Source organism: Ambystoma mexicanum, chromosome 5q (genome assembly GCF_040938575.1).
Source record: "Ambystoma mexicanum isolate Mex_15411 chromosome 5q, UKY_AmexF1_1, whole genome shotgun sequence".
Classification (NCBI taxonomy): Eukaryota; Metazoa; Chordata; class Amphibia; order Caudata; family Ambystomatidae; genus Ambystoma; species Ambystoma mexicanum.
Genome location: NC_090933.1, coordinates 279,852,093 through 279,872,681, shown reverse-complemented (window position 1 = coordinate 279,872,681; position 20,589 = coordinate 279,852,093). Strand labels below are relative to the sequence as shown.

At 45.9% G+C, this 20,589-nt stretch overlaps 1 protein-coding gene across 1 annotated transcript in view; it reads left to right on the top strand.

Moving 5' to 3' along the window:
- DOK6 (docking protein 6) overlaps positions 1–20,589 on the top strand; it is a 2,936,428-nt gene that overhangs the window by 2,533,084 nt on the left and 382,755 nt on the right. The window lies entirely within an intron of this gene.

Sequence of the window (20,589 nt, the reverse complement as noted above, 5' to 3'; positions counted from 1 at the left end):
CGGGCGGGCTAAAGATACAATATAGTGCCGGGATGGATCATAGCTGTTCACTTGATGTACTTGTACCATACTTCATGCACACTATGTTTACCATAAAAAATCCTTGTCATTATGTAACATGTTTGGCATTTTATTTAATGTGGATATGAAATCAATTCCTAGTCCTTGTCTTTCAATTTAGTCTGAGATGCTCATTGGCCCAATGAGAGCTAAAGGCAAGGAGAGAGATCCAATTCTCCCTGCTCTCTTGCCACCCTTCTGATTCTTTCAAAACAACAATTACGCTTCGGCATAATAATTAGCTATACATCTTTTGTGTACAAGGTGATAGCACCCTTGCTTATGTCAATTCCCTTTGTTGTGAATGACAAGACTTCTCAGTTAACAAGAAATGCCAACACTATAATAATACTCATCTACAAGGGCAACCATGATGAAACTACAAGTATTTGACTGTGGACCAGATAATGAAAAAGTATTTTCTGTTGGGTGTTTATGCCCACGCCCATGCTGAACAGGAAGGACAGTGTGCCTGTGATCATTTGTGAGAAGTTTAGAAACACTACCATTGAATTTCTGAAACAAACTTGGGCCGCGTGAGCACAGACAATGCGTTAAGCACACCAGGGACCAGGTGTGGGTACGGTGGAAATGGTAAAAAACAGGTGGTTTTTCAAATGTAGCCTGGTTTATTGCTCATGCACATATGTATTGAGATACTTAGCCAATGCAGTATTTTGTGTGTATTCTGCAGGAAGGCACGACCAAATAATTATTGTGAATTTAAAAACAGTATTTACAAAATACCTCATGATTATGGGTTGCAAGACCATCTAGAAATTGGGGTCTATTGAAGTAAGTTGACCTCTGCTGAAAAGATGATCACGAGGATACTAGCACATTTCTCCCCCGGGATCTGTGAAATGTTGAAAAAGTTACTGTCATGAGCCACTGTGTCAGAACCGTGGAGAGCTATCTGAGTCACAAAGACGTCAATACGAGCACATTTGTTTTACTCCTCACTTACGCTTCCCAGGCTTAATAGAGGAGTAGCTTAAGTTGCAAGTTAACTAACAGCTACTCAGGTGGACGTATGCCTGTCTTACTGACAGTAAGTCAGGCGTAAGTCAAAGTTACTGACAGTAACTTCTTTATGCAATGAATAGCTATTTCCAGGTTTAAGTCAGAAATACTCCTAGTAACGTCTTTGTGAATCCTCCTCCTGGTATTTTCTTTCACTGAGTGATATCATAACTACTACAGATATGCATCATGTTGCATTATTTTACGAAGATAATATGACAAAGGTCGCTCATTATGTGGCCCTCCAGATGTTTTGGACTTCAACGCCTGTGATCCTTCACCCTTGTCCATACTGGCAGAGATAATGGGAAGTCTCCCACATCTGGAGGGGCATACAATGAGTAATCATTCGAGAAGACCTTTAGTACTCTGAGCGCCTCTGAGCTTCGAAGTTACTTTCTAGAGCCCGGAACCTATAGTCAGAAGCTACCATGAAAATATCGAGCAGAGCCCGCCACTAGGCAGCAAACCAAACTATACATATGGGTTGTTGGGCCCATCATATAACACATTCTGATAAGACGATGCTGAAATAAAAGCCATTCAGCAGAAGAGAAGATCTGTTCTATGATCAGGGTGAAGCTTTCACTGCAACTTAAATTAAGGGCCTGATTCATGGAAGTTTTTAGCACAGTGCAAATTCACTTTGCACTGGTGCAAAGTGTATTTTTGCAGTGCAAATTGACTCTGCACTGCAAAAATACACTTTGCACCGCTCTTTGAATCAGGATGTCCGTTGGAAGTGCAAAGTCCATGAATCAGGCCCTAAATGTGGTAATGCAGGTAACCCGGCTGAGATTGCTGTCTGGGGTTGGACGCATTGGTCTGCTTCTTGCACATCTCTTTTACTCAACTTTGAAAATAGTTCAACGATGGCAGAGATTATGTACGGCTTTCAGTGATTCAAGTGACAGGGCTGTAGATGACCACCCTCCCCCTGAGCTGATAAGAATTGCATACATGTATAGAGAATGTCCGAGGGTTGTATGATTTATCAAATGATGCATATGAGAGTCGTTGTGTTATCTACTCAAGATATTACCACATCCTAATAGGACCTTGGCTGTGCTACCTTCATTTGAAAAAAAGCAGACAGTCACTTCTGAAACCTAGACATGTACAGATACATCAACGGAGACGAGTAACTCATCCGGGAGATCACGTTTCATGGATGATTTACACCATGCTCACGCTTCTGCTCTGTATTTTCTGTCACAATCTGACTCCCCTCATCTCTCTTGGGCATTTCTGAATTTGGCTCCTCAAGGAGCCCGGTTTGTAACATTTGTACTGGCGCAAATGAGGAGATACACGAAAGCAACACTGATTTGCTTCCACTAACATATCATTTCATTCACAAGACTGGAGCAAATCTGGAGGGGCCTTGAGATGGTTCCATGTGATAATATCCCTGCAACAAAATCGCCATACAAGAATGGCACAGTTTTTTTGTGACAATATTATCCCATGGAAACTTCGGGGGGACACCCCTGTAAGCCCCATATTTTTTTAAGGTAGCGGGGGACACCCCTGCAACCCCCGCTCCCATTTACCCCATAAATTATTCCATCACCTATGCCGTTTCCCGGGGACTATATGTATGGCAACATTAATTATCGGGATAATATTACCTGATTCCCTTGGGATGTGCTCACGTGTAAATGTGAATCACACAGATTTTCTCTAAGGCCTATAAAACTGCTGCATAAATCACCAGGTATACGCTTTGTGAATCAAAAATAAGGTAGCAGGTGCAAATCTGAGATGTTCAACGGCATCTCCTGATTTGCACCAGTTCACATCTTTGTAAATCAGGCCTGTAGTTTCCAAGTTCCTCACCTGTACTCGATATTTGGGTGTGATTGGCCCTCTATGGATGAGAAACATAGGGAAATCAGGAGATTTAAGGTTGTACGTACTTCATGGGATCTCCATGACATTAGATTGTCCGCAAGCCTATCCATGAATAAGCAGCTTTGTAACTCCACCCGGATTATTGTAATGTTAACCATGTATTATTACATTATGTGAAGTTGTATGAAGAATTCTTTGCCCAAAGATTCCTGGAAGAGAAATCTGCAAATTCCCCAAAAGTACACCCTTAATTCAGAAACCACACTAAACAGCTCTATGAAACACAATGATTAGTGAACGCGACACCTTCAGTAGGCTAATCCAAGATGGCTGACAGGTAACATGAATATTAACAATATTCTATTGAAAGCTACAGCTCCAATCTTTCATCCACTTCATACAGAGGGCGCTTACAAGACTATGATTCAGAAGGAAAGTACCATTATTAAAAGAAAAAAAGATATTGGAGATATAAAAAGACAAAATAAACATCGTCATCACGAAATACCCCGAGGTTGTGAACCAGAAAAGGCCTTCCAAATGCAGCATTGGCCTGGCAGAAAGCAACAGTTGGTCCTGAGGTCCACAACGCCATGACCTTAAACACCAATGAGGGTCGCATCTCTAAAGAGATTTGCCAACCAATAGTGTTAATACAAGTTAAAGGCAAAGCAACCTGCAGATATGTCTCTGAATCAGGCGTGTCCACAAGGATAAACATTAATGGGCTAATCTCACCAGACATTGCAAGAAGGAAAATCACAAAAAAGGGTGTCTACTGTTCATTTAGGATCCCAAACAGTTGGCAGGTTATGTGTGATGTTAAGTGGCATTTGCCAAACGCATCTTTGCTAATCGCTGCCATTTAGACAACATTGTGGTGCTGAGTGCATCCCTGCACGATTGCTGAATTCCTGAGCAGCGATGGCAAGAAATGGTGTGTCTGTAGGTGGGTGAGTGGCCAATGCTGGCAACGGTCAGGCATCTAAGGTATCTTCACCACCTTCTGGTTCAGCACTGCCAATTGTGGCTGGGAGTCTGGAATTTGATGCAACAGGGAAACGGACACAGCTTAAAAGATGTTAAACACACAACACTGCCACTAACATCCACGCAAATGTAAAAATCATATGTTTGTTTCTGATAGACTTCCCAACTCCATTTGATATGTCAAGCACAAAATACAACTTGGGAAACTTACCCAAGATGCAAGAAAAGCTGATTCTGACATGTTCTTGCCCCACCGCTTACTTAACTGTTGCTTCTCTTAAGAAAAAAACATCTTGGGGAATTCACTGGGGTTCTGCCTTCTCCCTAGTGGTATTCAACATTTATTTTAAACTACTACGCTTCATCTCTAGCCTGGGCATTGAGTCTAGACCAATGAAGGTAACACAGAATTAAAGTTAAAAAGTACTGGTGTCTTTTCCGGTGACTGCACACCCTTGCACATGGTGTTCTACTAATTCAAGATATAAATGAAGGAGCAAAGCTACCTTGGCCCGAGTATGGTGGCATTTTGTAGGCAACAGAGAAGACCAAATGGCTGAGAACCCCACATGCATTTATTAAAGGGAAGTTGAGCTAAATTACATGTCTGGATCTACTGCAGGACACAAATGTAGAGGGGGCATGGGTTAGGAGACGAATGTATCTACCAGGTGTTTTTCACCTTGTACAGCAGAACAGCAGATGCTGGTTGCGTTTGAGATGACCAGATAGTATGAGGATTTCTGTGCCGGTTACACCAGGCAATCAGTAGCTCCATATCTCTTACTGTGCAAGAAATTGGGGTATCACTCTCGAAAATCTGATATCTCTGGAAAAATGTAATTTTGCATGCAGAACCTTTACACATCAGATGCCAGAGGAAGGTGGTCAGGATGAGGAGGAGGTTTTCTCACTACCAACAGAGGGAGAATATTTGACATCAGCTCAGCAACAAAGAAAACAAACCACTAAAGGAGTGATTCCTGAAAGATCCCCCCCTCTGATTGCACTGGAAACAGATGACAATGTAGAACATGACCAAGATTATGCATCATCCCCTGATCATGACTGAGACTAGGGCACCTTTAATTTGACAAAGGTAGCGAAGGCGACCAAGAGACAGAGCAGGAGGGTGCACGAAAATGAAGAACCCATGCATTTGTCGAATGCAAGCATTGTATACATGAGGCACACATCTGACACTCTCTGTGAACCAATGTAGAGTATTCTCCATGGGCCAAATCATCATGCTAGTGAGTGTATCCCTTTGCAGTCAATCACAGCAACAACGCCGGCTCTTCAGCCAACAGCACTGACACAGAATCCACTGCAAAGTGTACAAAGCAGATCCCAAGTAGGAGAAGTAGTTGGAGCCCATTTCAGCCCTCGCAGAAAACTGAGAGTGGGGGATTTTTTACTGCAGAAAAGTAACAAGTACGTCTTGCCACCTGTAATATTTGGGAAAGCTTTACGATGTGAGGGACGCCGGGTACCAGTTTGGGCACCTCTTGTCTTTAGGTCCACATGAGACAGCATCATATGCCTGTCTAGTAAATGAATAGAAGGACAATGCAGCTTTGCATCCCTCACTTAAAGGCAATGGGCACATTTGCACCACCCTCCTGCACCACTGCACCAGAGAAACGTACTGATTCATAGATGTTCACAAACCCTGTTGGAAAACTCTTCTTGGTGGAAGGAAACAGCAGGCCCATCTCTTAGAAGAGCACACAACAGATTCCCAAATTGATGAACATTTGTGTGTAAGCCAGCTACTGTCATGCAAATGGACGGCATGGTGGAAGATGGCTGAGACTTGGACTCTAATGCCAGTGGCAGACTTCATTGCAAAAGTAGAACTTGAAAAGGGTTTCCTTTTGCCCTCAATTTGTGTGGCTCTAACAACCAATTGAGTAACTATCTGAGTTCTGGTGCTGCTCTCACACAACATCCTCTATTCAGTATTACATTACTTGCTTCTTCATTCTGGATAACACCACCATTTGAGTCAGTCGTGATTCTGCCACAATTGATTTGGCTCTACCAACCAGTGGAGCCACTAATGCATTATGTTTCCCAGTGCACTATAGCCTCCCTTTAACTCCCCACTAACCCATACATCTAAACAAGTGTATTGTGGTGCAGGGGCATCTGCTTCTCCATTGCATCCAGCACCAGCTCTTCATCCAGTTTACAACAACTGACAGAGGTTAAGCAATGTATGCAGTATGCACCTACACTGCTCATCACTCTATTTACTCTGTTCTGCCCAAATGGCAGCACACCCTGAATTCTACCACTACTAACAGTAGGCTAAACTATTAGTTGTGTTACAGTGGTCCAGCTTGTAGATGGTGCCATTTGACATCACAGTGCCACAGTAGAACATTATTGCAAATCGAAGGGGTATTATCCAAGGCATTCTTGCTTGGGTAACCTGGATAAACAGTGTTGTGGCAGAGGCTGCATATTATATTGCGTCCCAATGACAGTCACACCCTCATGCAAGCTGAACTAGTCCCACACCCATGAACAGATGAGCAGTGATGTCCTGGGTGGGGATGTCTTCTGACCTGTCTTCATCCCTTTCAGGAAATCCAGAGCCTGTATTTCCCTCTCCACACAGGCAGGCCATGGTGGAATGACCCCAGCCTCCTCCTCCTGAGACATCCATTGGGGGGACCATCACTTACACCTTCACACAGTCTTCTTTAGGGTCCTGCAGCACCAATGCCTCCTCCCTCTCTCACCTCTGCCCTTTGTGCCCCTACACCTCTATGGCAGTCACTCCTTGCTGCTCTTGTGGTACCTCCTCTTCCCCACTAACTCCAAGGTTAAGGTAATCGCTAATCTTCTGCAGTCACTATTCTCGCAATGGTGTATACATCATAAGCCTATCTGAATTGGTAGCCACATCCTCCTACTTAACCACTACCTCCACCGCCTCAACCACCACCTCCTTCCCAGCCACTGTTTCATCTTCCTTAACCACCATCTTCCCCTCCACAGCAACTTTTTCCCCTTCCTCATCAACCGTGTTCCGCTGCTTAGCCATTGCCTTATCCTCCTCCTCTTCTGACTTCCCCTCCTCAGGCTCCATCTCAAACCCTGCCCTTGTCAGTCAGCTCCCACTCTTCCTCAATCTCTGACATGGTTGAGGAGTATTCCAGCTCCTCATATTCTTACTTTCTCCAAATAAAAGGAAGTGCTGCCTAAGGTCTCAATGTACAAAACAATAATTTACCTCATGTACTAAAAGTATCAATATTTAAAACAGAAAACAATTTACAAAGAAAAACCAAGGGATTATTAAAAGACTCAAATGTTAGAGAAGGGTTCTCAAGGAAGACTTCTCGGAAATGTTTCTCTACAAACACAGGTAAAGAATGTAGTTAGTTAAGAGATGTTCATACATTTTTAGGGTGACAAAAAGAGAAAAAGGGGAACTTTTTAAAATGTTCAAAAAAAAAGGATTGTGTGTAAAAAGGGAAGATTAGAGAGGGAGTCCAAAGAGCACACACAGACGAAAGGGGATAAAGATCAAGAAACACAAAAAAACACTAATAACAACTCGTCCAGAACACCCATAAATGCTCCTAAACTCTATGACAGCACTCCATAACTACTCCAAAATAGCCACTGTATGAGGCTATCCGCTTCCAACTCAGCAGCCAAACAAAACCCATTAAGGATGTAGGAAGCACGCCTAGCCTTTTCAATTCCCCAAATGTATTTTAGAATGGCTCATTGCCTCTGATTGGTTCGTGGCACTACCCTCTTGAATTTCAAGTCTTGCAATTGGATGGCAGGCCTCGAACCTCACCTTGAAACTCCCCCAGGAAAGTTTGATTTTCCCACAGGATGCATTTGGTGAAGTTTGAGCACCTCTGGTCATCTGTATGAATTAAGATCAACCCACTCCCATTCCAAGAGGTTTGTTGTCGCCATTTAATCTTAAAAACTGGGCTATGGAGTGTACAGCTCCAACGATAGGAGTGCTGCTTTCTGATACACAGCTTTCCATGACCATGAGAGATAAATCTCTCCTTCTAAGGGATTGCAATCTCCTAAAATACCAGGCACATTTCCCACAAAAGCAGAATTCCTACTAAATTCTCATCTTGTTGTGCACTTTTAGATCTTGTTTCTATACTGTCCCTGGACCTCTTTTGTGTGATAGAAGATAGGTGTGAGATAAAATCATTATTTAATATTTGTGTTAAATGTACTTATCTAGAAGACCTTCGTGAATATAATTTTTAAAAAACGTGCTTATCGTGCTGATATGATAGAATGGGTAAGATGGCTTTCTGGAGTCGTATTTTGGGAGGAAATCAAATATAATTGATTTTACCCGTACTGCAATTTGTAAATTGAATTGTGGAAGACTGAAAAAGATAAGTAGTTGTATGATACAATTAGTATTAGTATTTGGACATTATTAATAAGAGTGGCCTTCTTTTCTTTTTCTGGTGAGTGCGTGTGTTAATCATTGTACGTTGTAATCATGCATGATCTATTTTATATTTATTTATTTATTTAATTGGAATTGTGTAGGATTGAATTTTGAACATTTGCACAAAAAATACAATTTTAAAAATGAACCGTCTTTCTAATATCCCTAGGTATATGTGGCATGAATGCTTTCAATTTGAGAAAAGTCCATGTTTCTTCCTTCATGTCTCACATGCCTGCTATAGTGCCTTGGAAGACTGTAAACAAGCCTGGCCTTACATCTACTTGGATCAGCTTTTGGACAGTTTGTGTTATTAGCTTGTATTGCATGCTGTCGGCATTTGAAGAGGAGATTTGGGTAGTTGTACTTTCCCCAGGTATTGTAGAGATCCACTTCTCGAGCAGCTATTTGTGGTGGCTGGAGGTTCTCACCGTAAGCTGTTCTCTTCCTTCACCCTTTCCTCATTGTTTAGACTATTGATAACGTCTAAATGTTATCTCTGTGTGAGCCCACTCTCATCCCCATGTTAGTTCAATTCTGTTTGCCACTTGACTTCCGTAAAATAGATTTTTCTCCACATGGCCTATGTACAACCTTTAAATAATTCATTTAGCGTCTCCTCCTACCCATGATTGCAGTTCTTCAGTATCTGTCATGCTGAAGCAGCATCCAAGCTGGTTTCTCTTTTTTATATATTTATTTATTCTTTTCTCAATGACAATTGGTGCATGCAAGAGTTTGACCCTGTTTGTTTCAACACCTATGGATCATTTATCATTTTGAGGTGGCGGTTGTTGTGCGGTCTCTTCCCCTATCTCCTCTTCTTGCTCCTCTATCCTGGACTTCTCTCCTAGTCTTTTCCATAATGGATGTCATCCTTGCCTCACTCTTTCCTGGAATCGAGGTGAATCAATTGAAGGAGCACTCAAAAGCTCCAGCACTTGAATCCTTATCTTGGACCTTATTCCCATGACCATACCATCAAGCTCGGGTCAAGCATCTCTCTGGTATTTGTGATTGCTTGAATGGAGTGTAGAGGAAAGTTGAGGCTGCCACTTCTGTTAATGTAATGTTTATATCAATTGAATTCAAGTATATTCACTGGCACATGAATACAGCCCACCAAATAGGCTGGCAAAAACATGTTGACAGGAAAATGTGCCACGGGGTAATATGCTGGCATGTAGGTGGCGAGCTATGCTAGCAAGCATCTGCCAGCATGGTATGTGTTTGGAGCTGTGTTCCCCTTGACCAGCAAGACTGGACTATGTTCCCTAAGGGTGTCTCATGAAAATTATTGGTACACAGAGCCAAAGTTTCTATTCCTCGCACATGGTCACAGGACACATGTGAGCTTGCGAACCTGCCTCGAAATCACCCCTGAACTTCACTCCTCACCCACTGCGCTTCAAAGCCTCCCTCGGCCACAAAATCTCAAGAATAGTCTAACCTTTTTCTCTTTCCAGCATACAAAACTGTAAAGAGAAAAAGGTTTACCATGCGCCACTCCCCTGCAGGGGCTTGCTATGCTACATTATGTCACTGTTACATATTATAGGGTCCGGCGGAGGATAGCAGTAGGCATTCCTCCCTTGCACGGCCCTAATATCTTTCATCTTGGTGATTTCAAACTCCCCGAACGAATGTCTGCGATGCGATGATATCAGCAGTAAAAACATTGTCAGGATATCAGTATGTGTTTCCCGACCGCCGAAAAGCATTTCCCACTTATTTTAGAACTGGGGTTATTTACTTTTAGCACATGGACATCATCATCAAAAGTACTTTATTGGACAATTGTGTCTTGTGGCCTTCATTGCATACATACAGTAAATAAAACAATGACTCTAAATGTTTAAAGTATCAATGCAGTATACATATTAAGATAATAAATCCATCTTTGAAGCCAGCACTTTGAAGCACTTCACCTGTGTATACGCGCTATATAAATAAACAATAAATAAATGAATAAATACATCTCATAATACATAAAAGGTCACAGTACCAACACACTCTAAAAGATCCTAATTCATGCACTTTCCTGATACACTTTCCAGGAACAAAATGTGATTTATGTTTCACAGATCGATTCCTTTTCAGCCAAGCTCTGTGTAAGTTAAGTTCCTATGTCTTCTGTTGATTTACAAAGAGGCACTGCCATAGTCATATGCCTAATGTTCTTCTCACGCAAGAAACGTTTCAGATAGGCTGACCTCGGCTGAGAAGATTCTGGGCAAAGGAACCTAAAGTGTTCAGGTGTTACCTTAGTTTGCTTGCATATTGGGCCTGCTTCCTTATATGACTCCTGCCATTTGTGGAGCAGGGCTGCAAGCGGTAGAGCTGCACAACACGAAGCTTTATATAGAGGGATCTCACAAATGCTGCTTTCATTAGGTCTAAATATCCTTCATATCCAGTCTCTCTCTCTCTTGTTAGCCTGGTAAATGTGAGCCGTCATAGATCTTCACATGCTCACATTGCTTTTCGGCTTAGGTAATTTAAAAATGTGCCTTTGACAACTGATTTGGTGCTTTCATTCATGTTTTCAAAGTTGGACCATGCATGTGCAAAACCCAAAGTAATTAACACAGTTTGTATATGCCTACTCCATGGTTTAGAAGCAGGTGTGGACTGGAAACCAAAGGAGGCCCTGGAAATAATGTTCAAAGTGGCCCCATATTACAGATTTTCAACAAGTCCAACCCTTTTCCTCTGGGAAAATGTGGAAATATCACACCAAAGAGGTCCAGGGTGCAGAGGCCTGCCAGGAAATCTCCAGAGTTCTCTATAGGCCAGTCCACACCTGTTTAGAATCTCCCCTCCCCCCTGTGCCAATAGGTCTGTCATGGCTTCTCTATGTGGCGATGTAGAGGGATGTCCATAACCAGAGGCAATAATATATCGGTTTGATTAACTTCTCATCACTAATCTGTTGGATGTGCTTTTTGGTAAAGCACACAGAGATCGTTATTGGCCTCCTCCCAACCAATCAGGTCGTTCATACCATAGTCAATAGCTACTATTATTGACTGCATTTTGAAAATGCTTCCACAAGACACTACTTATATGGGAGAACATTTATGACACACCGACATCATACTTAGCACAAAGAAACCAAGCTAAAGCAGAGCTGTATGCTTCCACTTCTTATAGATAAACAGTTTACTGTTACATGATGTCTAATGCATGCTCATGTTAAACACACTCCAGTTTAACCAAAATGAAAAAGTTAATTTATGAAGACAACCTTGTTATTTAAACACTACAAAATAAAAACACATTAAATGTACTCGTTCAGTTTGTCTACTTACTTAACTCACTATCCAAGTAATGTTTTCACCACCAAAATTCCAAAGCATATTTGACTACTGTCACTTTGTGCTGATACCCTTATAGACCTCAGGAGGGGTAATTTTAGCTTGGGATAATGACCCTTCTCCAAAGTTAAGTTGGTGATGGGTCATTATCCCACGATAATGGCCCCTCCTTCAGACGATAAGGCTATATTCTAACTCAAGTTGTAGAACCTTTTGGGAAAGTACTAGATAGTAGTGAGGGTGTACTTTAAAATAACATCCACACACCAACCATGTTTTTCCCACCAATATTATCACAGGATACCCGCAGAAAACACCAATAAAGTGAGCGATTCAATGAATTTCCAAAGAAGCTCATCCAGCACTACTGATGAGTAGTAGGTGAATAGGGGTCTAAGTGAGAAAGGAACTATAGGCTGAGGAACAAGTGTATGATATGACATGATAGGTTATTTAGAATGCGCTTAATACCCAGAGGTTTCTAAGCGTGGACACAGGGATTGAACCGGTGCTGCTCCGTGTCGTCTTGCATCCAAGGCGAGCACGTTGCCCCTGAGCTATCCTCCCAAGAAAAAAGGGTTACCCCCTGAAACAAGCGAATTGCAGGAAACACCAGCAGCTGAGGGACACTTGCATTTGAAACTGGGGCATGATTGTAAGAGGACAGCATGTCTGAGATGCACTAGCATGTCCCCGCTGGCGTGGTATCAGGTAATATTATCCCCACCAAAAATATCGCCGTACATATGGTCGTCGGGAACGGCCATAGGCAATATTTTTGGTGGGGATAATTTATGGGATAAATGGGTGGGGGGGTTGCGGGGGTGTCCCCCGCTCCCTTTTAAAATATATGAGGGTTGCGGGGGTGTCCCCCGCAGGTTCCATGGGGTAATATTGCCGCAAAAATATGGCGAAATTTTTGTATTGCGATATTTTTGCGGGGATATTATCACATTGAACCGCTGGCGTAAAGCGCTTTTCCACAGATCTTTCATGTGTGTTGGGACAGTGCTGCGTTTCTAAACATTAACCCAATTATCTTGGCTCAAAAGCGGGCTGTTGACTTTGAGGTGGGTCTAGCCATTGGTGACACGTCCTTCTCTATACTGATGTCTGGTAACAGCGCTGCAGTGCGAATTAAGCTTGCGCTCAGTTTTCGAGGGATGTGCAAAGGTGAGAGTTAAAGACGCGTGGAAGTGCAGGGAATATATTGCACTAGTTAGCACACTGGATAAATCAGAGGCACAGAGCTGATCGCAGAGTGTGCTGAGTGGGTGATCTATTGTGTGCAATGAGTACTGAGAACCTAGAGCCTAGATTGAGAAAATGATCATCCATTTCCATTGCTGGCCTCAAAGTCTCCTCAGCCACGGGCACGCATTGACCCTAACAAATTGAAAACCTCCAGATGGTACGGATAAGTACACATAATTGCAGCATTTACGACAGGACAGGTAAGGCGGCCGGAAGTGAACATTTAATGTGGTGCCTTGACTCAGCTTTCACTTTTCCACTTGTGATCCCAATAACTGCAAGCCAGCAAGCTCTGGGGTCACCCACAGTTTCCTTGCTCAGGGTCACTTCCGGTGATGCTGTCATCTTCCTGCTGTCTACTCTTACTTGGCAACTCTGCCTTGTCTGGAAGCCTCATGATTGCTGGTCAGTGGCCACCTACTCAAGTAGCCGGCGAGGCCTTATGCCGTCCACATAACTTCACTGAGCCCCGTAAGCCTCCCGACCATCCCTCCAGGAGGGAGACCCTGCTTCGGCTTCTTGCCCGAGACTGTGGCCACATCACACCCAGCGGTCGCTTCAGCCGGCATGCCGCTCCGCGGTGCGCGTTTGCTGATCCGTATCATGAGCACTTTCCCCTGGTTTGTCCTTCCGTGTAATTAAGGTCAAGTCAGTCTGAAAGCTCGACTGGATTTTCCGATTCGACATCTCAATGATCTTGCAAAAACTCTTATCCCTTTGCCTATTGCCATGATTAGGATTAGTAGGTTTATCACTGCATTTATCATGATGACAAATTGCAACAGGTGGGCTAGATATCAACACACTGAGCTGACGCTTTGCAAGAGAACAGGGACATTGATACACTGCTACATCTACCAGATCTACTTTAAATTACTTCAGAACCAAAAAACGAAATGGGCCTTGCTTTCTGCAAACACATCAACGCAGTAGTAATAACGTGTAGGCGTTGGCGCTTACTTTAGGGAGCACGGATGCCAGACCCTGACCAGCAAATCGCAAAGTGACTTTTTCCCTCTGCTTTTCTATCGGACGGGGGAGAAATGAAATGTCACCCCAATTATTTGAGCAGTGGACAGTGGCAAGGAAAGCGGCCGCTTTGTACAGCAGAGGCCGGAGCCCGTATTACCAGAATAATCTGAGCTGCCTGCTCTTCTCGCTCTCTGGTAACAAGCCTCTTAGTAACAGAGAGCACTTAAAGGTGACCGAGTCCGGTGTCACCTTGACAAAAGCGTTGCGAAATATGTCTGCCTTTTGCCGTAGTTGAGTTGCTAGGATAAAAAGTCAAAAGGCCATTGACAATGAATAGTGAAGTTACTTTCAGTTCTCTGTGCGAACCATAAAGCTTTCTCCTTTTCATATAGCCATCAAGATACACTGCATAGGTTTCTGTGTTCAGATAAGAACGCATTCAGGGCTTTGAAGCGAGTTCTTGTACATTACCATGAGCTGTCTAGCTCTAATGCTTAGGTTCTGCAGCCGGCATTCAGCAGACAGAATAAAGCGCCTGAGAATGCCGGAAAAAGAGATGTGTCCGTCCTGTAAACCTTCCCCATCAGGAGATGACGCAGGTTTATTTGAACGGAACCACGGTCATCGGGGGCATTCTCCACTGTATTTGTACATATCAGAGAATGCACGTTTGTTCTGGGAATGTTTTGAAAAGCAGGGCAAAACAACAAACCGCCATGCACTGTTCATGGTATTTAACATTCCCCTCCATTACCTGCAAGATTGGCTCTTGAAAATACGTTTTTATAGTCCCTTCGAGTTTTGTTCTGTATTTAGCACTCAATTAAAAGTGCGCACAAGTAGGCTGGGGACTAGCACGTTTTCCTCGTGTCTTGTAGGAACTCTTGCTGGATGCATGTCAGTTGCAATGTCATGTGTGCCATCAGTAGGGTGACCCTACGTCCCGGTTTTCCCCTGGCAGTCCGGGGAAATCCCCCTTCATTCCGGGGTCCCGGGATTGTTTTAATTTTAAAAACCCGGTTTGCAAGGTGGGTGGTGTTACGTTCCGCCCTGCGTCCCGCTGCGCGGTGACGCAGGGCGTCCTAATAAAAGCCCCGCCCCCGCGTTCGGGAGGCAGTTCCGGGGCAGACCCAACATCAGCGTGGGTGTGCATTCTTTCCAGCTCCTGCTGGAGCTGCGCCACAGGCCGCGCGGCCTCTTTGATCAACGCCAGCCCCCGCGCGTAGGCCGCGGCCCGCGAACATAACAATGGCGACGAGGAGAGACGAACCTCACGAAAGGCTCGGTGCTCGGAGAGCACAATAACGCCACACAGCCATCGGCTAAATTTTTGGACACCCGGTGGGGGTGCCATCACACACGTGACCCCCCCCCACCCAAAAAAAAAAAAAAAAAAAAAAAAAAAAATTTTTTTTTTTTTTTTTGTCTACCTCATCCATTCATGCTCTCTGCCACCAAGTCCACTTTTCTTCACTCCAGAATCGAGAAAACCAGGTGGCATCGAACTTCCAACACAAGGGAGCAGCATCACGGCGGGTAGGGAAGGCCAGGCCCTGAGTCGTAACACGGTGCCTGGATACGGCGGCACCTCCAAGGTAGGCCCAACGTCGCTGCATGGGTGGCCGTCAGAGACAACTACGACAACACGGATCAGGTCCACGCCAACATGGCGGCCGGCGCATCCACGCCTGGGCCCTCCACGCCGTCCAGAATTGCAGCAAACCTGTCCATGACGCCACCTCCACCTCGAACACAAGGCACTTCGTCGACACTCGTCCAGCCGTTTGACCCTTTCACGGATCCGTCGTCATGCGGTCCCAGATGGCAGCTGTGGATCCAGAAGTTCGAGATGGCGATGGAGTGCAAAGAGATCACTGCGCCCAGGAAACTGAAGGCACACCTTCTACTCAGCGTGGGTGACGAGGTACTGCGCATTTTCAATTCCCTCAACGTTGATGATGGCCTGGATGGGTACCGAAGCGCGAAAGACGCCCTCACCGATCACTTCCTCCCTCAACTAAACCCAGACTATGAGACGTTTCTCTTCTGCACCACCTTACAGGCAGCGGAGGAAACCCTTGATGCATACCACACCCGCCTGAGAAAGTTAGCCATGTCCTGTGAATTCACGAACGTGGAGAAGGAAATCAGGAGGCAGATCATCAACGGGATTCATTCGGAAAAATTGAGGCGCCTGATACTTAGTGAGAAGGGTATTCCCCTACAGCGGATCCTTGAACTAGGACGTCAGAGGGAACTGGCACACACCAGAGCGGCCAACATGGAGGCCACACTACACAGGCTGCAACCTGCTCTGAACACAGCTATGGTGGCCCGCGTCACCAACAAACAACCCTCGAGAGATGACAACAGTGGTGGATACGGCCAAAACAGGTGGCAACCGCGCGGTCCGGGATCCACAGAGTGTGGCTGGTGCGGTGGCCCACGACATGGCCGTCGCAACTGTCCTGCTCAAGGCACCACATGTGGAGCATGTGGCCGGAAGGACCATTACGCGAAGGTATGCCGATCGACGGACACCCCCATACAGCCCCCGCAGAACCAGCCGGAGAAGGCTGCGACTAAGAAAAAGAAGCAAGCCAGTGCCAGAAGGGTCGCAGTGGCTAGCTCTTCCACGGAGGATGAAGGGGATGATATCTCGGCGATGCTGCAGGCCCCCTCCAAGGACACAGACAGGAAAGGAAGGAAGGTATACATGGTGTCTGCACTATGCCAAGACCGAGGACCTCGCAGAAAAGCCGCCCAAAGGCGCAAATGCATGGTATCCATCCAAAACCAGTGCATTCTGATGACCATCGACACAGGCGCTTCGGTGAACGTCATGCCTGAAAGCATTTTCCTGACCCTAAGTCCTACACCAGAGCTGAAAAGCACCGACACTCTGTTGTATGCATACGGCTGTCGAAAGCCCCTGCCGGTCATTGGCAGGTTCCGCACCACGCTGGAACACGGAAAAAACAGACTATGGTCCAAAGTCTATGTGGTGAAGGCAGGTATTGAGAGCCTCCTGAGCGGGGACGCAGCGGAGGATCTGGGGGTGGTCCAATTCATCGGCCATGTCAACGATGAAAAGGAAGTGGAGCAGATGCTGAACCAGTACCCTGACCTGCAAGAAGGCATAGGCTGTCTGAAAGGCAAAACCATCAAACTTCATATTGATGAGACAGTGCAGCCGAAAGCCGTCCGGCACCGGAGAACGCCTTTCCACATGAGAGAACAAGTGGAGCAGGAACTCAAGGCCCTGGAAGAAGCAGGTATCATTGAGGAAGTCACAGGGCCCACACCCTGGGTCTCTCCCATGGTGGTAACACGGAAGACCCCCGCGAAGGACGATACAGACTGAGAACAACAACAAGACCGCCAGCTAAGCTAAGTGACTATGTGTGGTAGATGGTACACTGGTGCCCTGAACCCTACTAGCGGGGCGGCTGAGTGTTGAAGACGGACAGTTGTTGTTGGACCTCGCAATTGTTTGGCAGTTATAGTTATGTGTGTTGTTTTGTTTTATAATAAAGGAGGAATGTTACGTTCCGCCCTGCGTCCCGCTGCGCGGTGACGCAGGGCGTCCTAATAAAAGCCCCGCCCCCGCGTTCGGGAGGCAGTTCCGGGGCAGACCCAACATCAGCGTGGGTGTGCATTCTTTCCAGCTCCTGCTGGAGCTGCGCCACAGGCCGCGCGGCCTCTTTGATCAACGCCAGCCCCCGCGCGTAGGCCGCGGCCCGCGAACATAACAGGTGGCTATACAGTGCTGATTTTTTGCCGGGACCAGATTTCGAAATCCCGAAATCGGTCCTGGCGCTACTCTTCCTGCGTTTCAAATGCTCTTTACGCCCCCATTTTCTCCCCATTCCCCTTCCCGGCCCCCTCATCCAATGAGAGGAGTGTGCCTGTGAGCACACAGTCCCCCCCCCCGCAAAAGGCCAGAGACATAGAAGTAGGGCTACTGTTTTATTTGTATTTATGTTGGTTCTACTTCTGTGTCTATGGCCTGTCCGATTTTTTTTATCTGGTCACCCTAGACATCAGGCACAACCCCGAGACACGGGCAGTCTGTGCTTTAGCACAGGGCCCCGCAGTAGGGGTAGCCCCCACAGGCATCTGACCCATATGCACTTCAAATTTGCAGGCAATCACTTTTAAAAGCACCTTTTGCCAGGCTCCGGCTGACAGCAGAAGGGTTCAGTTTCACCTTATTAAGGCATCACTGGCTCCCTGCTGTCACATCTCGGAGACCTACAAGGGCCCCTGATGTCACATATCTGAATGCATCAGAACCCCCTGCTAGCACACCTCCCTCCATTCAGGAAGAAACAATGCCTGCGCAGCGGCAGGAAGCCATAATGATATGATATGATATGGCATTTGTAACACGCCTATACACAAGCCATAATCTGCAGTGATCACGCCCGCCAGCCTTCCATTCATGCAGTTAAGCACCAACCAGTAGTCACAGGCAGGTCTTGCTCAACATTCAATTCTGAAGGCAAGGCCACATGCGAAATGCATGCTACCTTCATAAATCTGCTGTTTGCCAGGCATAATTAGTCACTTGGTCAGCATTTCATGAGCTCTGCGATGTAAGAGGCTGCTGAACTTGTGCCCATCTTAACTCTGACCTGCTGCTCATTGCTGCCTCCCTAAGTCATTTGGTGAGCTGACCTGCTGATTGCGCTGCTTTGTTTGCTGCCCAGCCTTCCTCCCAGTGCATGCCTTCTGTGTCCTGCTCTGCCCTATGCTAGTGCTGCATTCACCACACAGTCTGACCTCAGCCCCCAAGGTAAGTGTCCTTCCCTCTACTAGCATAAGCAGCCCGTTGAGATTAAATGTACTATGCAAACCCCTCCGCCCCCGCCCCCTTATAGCTAAAAATACCACAGTTCTGCAAAAACGTCACAATATAATGGGGAAAATGAGAAAGAGAGAGTGAATGGTGGGCCCGCAGGCGGAGCAGTGATGCGCGCCAGTGGGAGAAGTGGGACAGATGGGGAGCAGTGGGTCTGGTGAGGAGCGGTGGGAAAGAAAGCAGAAGGGGAGCAGTTGGCTAGTGGGGAAACAGTAGGCAGGAAAGCAGTGAGGAAGTGGGTGGTCATATAGGGAGCAGTGGCCCGGAGGAGGAGTGGGGGGGGCAAGCAGGTAGAGGATTAGCAGTGGACCAGAGGGGAGAGTGGGGGGGGCAAGAAAGCAGACAGGCAGGAGTGGGCTAGAGGCGGAGCGGTGGGCCATACGAGGATCGATGTGCAAGAAAGCAGAGGTGGGAGTGGTAGGCCAGCGGGGGACTTGTGGGCCAGAAAGTGGAGGGGGGTGAGGGCAGGAGGCAGAGGAGCAGTGGGGGGCTTTAAAAAGTGTTTGAGCTGGAGATTTGGACAAAAAAGGATGCGAAATGCAGTAGTAGCTACAAAGAAGGCAGGACTGCAGATTGCAGGAGGAACTACAGAGAGTAAGGTGTGAGTTGGGAGCACAATTGGGAGTGTGGCAGAGACTGCGGCTTGCGAGTTGTGACTTGGCATTGTGACAGAGCAAGTGAGTATGCACAAGACTAGCAGAGTGAGAGGTTTGGAATTGCAAGTTTCGAATGGAAATTGTTTAGTGGGAGGGGTGTTGGTGAGTGGGGGTGCTTGTGGTAATAGGAGAACACAGAAGAGGAATATTTGCACCATTATAATTGATAACCAATAAAGTTAATAATATAAAACAGGGACACACATGTAGACAAAATGTAGAGCAAAGTGCAAACTGTTCTCTCAAGCAAGGGACATCTAGGACTTTTTCTAAACATGTATGCATTTTGTGTCCTTTCCTATGACATCACCAAATTTGAAAATTGAAGGGAGGTCCATGCTTACTTTCCACCTGGTGGCCCGCAAATCCTAAGGCCAGCCTTGGGCGCAGTGCATGTCAGTGCTGAATAGCAAACGTTTGGGATTTTTTGGGGTTTGCGCAGCCCCATAACCTCACTCTAACAAACGTTTCTTTTGTCAATTTCAACAGTTATTTTTAGATGAGCTTAACAGTAATGTGCCTTTTATAGTTTTAAGATATTTTACTGAAATGATTGAGTTTTGAAATTATATACTCAAATATTTCACCGAATGGTTTGAGTTTTAAATGATGCACACTGAGCACTATGCCAGGGACATGGCCTTTGGCCATGCACCGATCTCCTCCAATGTGCCCACTAGATATTTTGCCCCAGATTGGCCATGCACAGGCACCCCCTAGCCCTCCATTGTTGGCACATGGACAGTATGCTGGAGGCATGGTCTTCAGCCATGGCAGGACTCCTCCCAGAGCCCCAATGTGACCTCTTTGATGCCTATTGAACACTGGGCACCTCCTAGATTCCCCATTAGCCCAATGAGCACGGGCATCAGCCATGTTCAGTGGCTATACCCTAAGCTCTACTGTTGCAAGTGGACTATTTGACTGACAGATGGCCTGTGGCTAAGCCTGACACCAATTGTACCCACAGTTTGCCCACCACTTTGGCTCCTCCAAGCCCACCAATATACCACTGGGCATGGCTTGCAGCTATGCCCAGTGGCCGTCCTCTCTGGGGAATGCTCTTTTGCAATGGGAATAGCCACCCACTGTCGCCACTGGGAATGTCCTGAAGCCATACCTAATGGCCACATTTAACAGGGA